The sequence below is a fragment of the Labeo rohita genome, chromosome 22, assembly GCF_022985175.1.
Source record: "Labeo rohita strain BAU-BD-2019 chromosome 22, IGBB_LRoh.1.0, whole genome shotgun sequence".
NCBI lineage: Eukaryota > Metazoa > Chordata > Actinopteri > Cypriniformes > Cyprinidae > Labeo > Labeo rohita.
This window is the reverse complement of record NC_066890.1, coordinates 8,437,761-8,441,013: the sequence shown is the minus strand read 5'-3', so window position 1 is coordinate 8,441,013 and position 3,253 is coordinate 8,437,761. Positions and strand designations below refer to the sequence as shown.

General features: G+C 33.0%; 1 long non-coding RNA gene across 1 annotated transcript; it reads right to left on the bottom strand.

The window, feature by feature from the left end:
- Nucleotides 1–300: 300 nt before the first annotated feature.
- Nucleotides 301–982, bottom strand: LOC127153252 (uncharacterized). Its single transcript, XR_007825227.1, has 3 exons — nt 912–982; nt 630–764; nt 301–513 (listed from the first exon to the last, which is right to left on the bottom strand). It is a non-coding gene; the product is annotated as an uncharacterized LOC127153252 (long non-coding RNA).
- Between the last annotated feature and the right edge of the window lie 2,271 nt (nt 983–3,253).

The window sequence follows — 3,253 nt, the reverse complement described above, 5'->3', positions numbered from 1 at the left end:
GGGGAAGATCTTCTGGCAACAAAGTAATGTCCATATGACAGCAGCTCAAACATAAAACATGTCATGTGTTCAGTACTGGTAATTATCTATTTGTGTAGCCACACCAGAATCTAAGACTATTTTCATGGCAAAAACTGAGTTACTATAATACAAGAACGACATAAACAAAATAAAAACCAAGCAAACACTACAGCAGTTAAAATGTTTGAAATTATATGATACAAATAATATATATATATATATATATATATATATATATATATATATATATATATTACTAAAGTCTCTACTCATGTGCTCACACACTATCCTTCAAGATTATTAAAGGCTAAGTTTAACAATCTTCAATCCAATTTGTATTGTTACAATGTTGGAAATACATGTAAAAGAACAATGTTTAATCTTTCTCAGAGATACCCAGTTTATTTGTCAGCAAAACTCAGCATTTTGATGATCCAAAAAGTGTGTTTTTGCCATTTTGTCATTTCTTTTTCGTCATCCTGCAGAGTGTTGCTTATAAATAAAAGGGGATAGGTACACATAACTCAGAGAATGATTAAATATTGTTCATTTACAGATATTAGAAACACTGCAATAATACAAAGCAGGTTGAAAATCGTCAAACTTACCCGTAAAGGCAATATAAGAATAATATTTGTCAGTTTTGTATGTCCAGTTGCCATCATCTGAAGTCTTGTTGAGTGTTGTCATCATCTGAAGTCTTCACAAGTGAGGCTGGATCCAATCTGGAACTGGAGTAAACTCTAGTAACCTTGGGATGGGCATCCAGAGATAGAAACAGTAAAGCAAAAAGAGAAAGATTAGTATAGCAGCTTTTATTATTTATTTCAGAGAAAGGTGATTTATTTAAGTCCACTTCCAAAACAAAGATTCACATATGATGTACTCACCCCATTGTCATCCAAGATGTTCATGTCTTTTTTTCTTCAGTCGTAAAGAAATTATGTTTTTGGAGAAAAACATTTAAGCATTTTTCTCCATATAATGGACTCCCTTACAAAAATGTCCAGTGGTAATCCTGTGGTACTGCAACAGTACAACATAAAGTTACCACACAACAAATGAGCATAGCTAAATATGACAGGATTACCACAGCACTTTCTTTTTGTACAGTATCACAAGAATTTACCATTAGATGGCATATGTTGTTTTTCTGTTGTTCTTCTGTGGTAATACCAACACAAGCTATATATGACAGGATTACCATAGCACTTTTCTGCTGTACAGTATCACAAGAATTTACCATTAGATGGCATATGTTGTTTTTCTGTTGTTTTTTTGTATGGTAATACAAAAGTATTGAAACAGAGATAATAATGATAGAATTACTACAGCACTTTTTGTTGTAAACTATCACAGGAATATCCTGTAGTACTTTACCTTCTTGGGCTCATTTATAAAATGCTTATAACATATGTACACCTCTCTTCCAGCTGTAAAATCTGTAAATTGCAAGTGATTCTGAAAATGTATGCAGCTAAATGGTTTCAGATTACCACCTTAAAATGACATCAACGTCAAAATCATTTACTTTAGAATAGCAAGCGGCAAGAATGGCTTAAATTTCCAAAAACCTTCTGCACTCAATAATCAAAAGTGCATACATCTGTTTTCATGTTAAAGACCATTTTTACAAATATTAATGTTGCTGTGACTTTAGTGTACACACATTGTAAGTGTGTCAAATCTGTGCATGTACACACTTTATATATATATATATATATATAATCTTACGCAAAATACCATATCCGTATATATGCCATATATATATATATATATATATATATATATATATATTCAGACAGAATAACACGGCGGATATGGCATTTTGCGTAAGATTAAAAACGGCCATTTCAATACCGACCAGATACAATACTGATTTTGGCAGGAACTCAATTTTGTTAAAAAAATAAATAAATAAATAATAATAATAATAATAATAATAGTAATAAAAAAAGGTTGTTTATCGCGTTTTGGAAGCAAACTCTTCATATATTACTCGATGACATTTCAAAGCAGCAGGTGGCGGTAACGAGCTTCACGCGCTGGTTACCAAACATGCGCCAAATCTAACGCCATTGGAGAAGCCCCCGCATGGTGAAGGCGCCGGCGAGAATCGACTCCTGAGGAAAACTCTGACTGAATCTGCAGCAGGTTGGATCTGTGCTCTTAACTTTTCGACGACAATCATCACTGGTCTCAAAGTAAGTGTTTAATATATATTTTAAATGTGTTTTAAGAAGGCTTTTGAAAAAAATGTGGCCGTTTCTAGTCTTCTTATGGAGTAATTGTAAGACTTGCCATGGTATACTGTAAACACGGTTATATTCGGTGAGAGGAATACTGCTATGAAATTGTATTCCGTATTAAAGGGGAAATATGAATTAATCTTACATGGCAGCGGTTGTACATCTATTAATGTGCTGACGAATAAAATTATACCATATAGTCGCCCAAAGGTCGTGTTGTATGTGTATGAGAGCGCAAATATGAGCGACGAGTGAACGGTCTTTACTTGAAAGAGCCATGAGGCCAAACTGCTAGAAAACAAACTTTTTATATAACGTTACTCAAATAACGTTAAACGACGTCAATTTTAGTTTGGTCCAGTTAATGTATAATGCCTTTGTTCTCGTGTTTACCAGAACAGAAACGTTTAACTTTAGCAGCAGCTTCTCTTCTATTTACACTGTCATTTATAAGGCGGGATCCATTACTAGAGCGCTGCAGTTTTACTGTACTGTACTGCATTACTGTACGTTCACAGTAACAGGAGTGACACGTAAAAGTGGCACATACATTTGTAAATTCAATTGAAATGGTCTGTTTTGATGTTTGAAACTGCAAATAGGTATTTCTTAGTTTAATTCATTTATTATTCTATATATATCACGCTGGTGTTTGTAGTGCAGATATAGTTTTACCCTAGATTGCCTGTAGTAGCTATTGAAGCAGAAGTCCATGTTGTAAAATTAAGATGGATATATATATATATATATATATATATATATATATATATACACACACATATATATATATATATACATTTGTGGCAGGTCTACATAGTAATGAACTGTACTGTAAGTATAAGGAATTCAGATTGAATGGTTTTGATGGAGGATTAAACTTGGACCTTTTCTTTTCCTTCAGGTTAGGTTCCAGCAAGATTTGGCAGTGTAAGTTGTCACATGATCCTTCAGAAATCATTCTACTATACTTTCTTTTTTTTTTT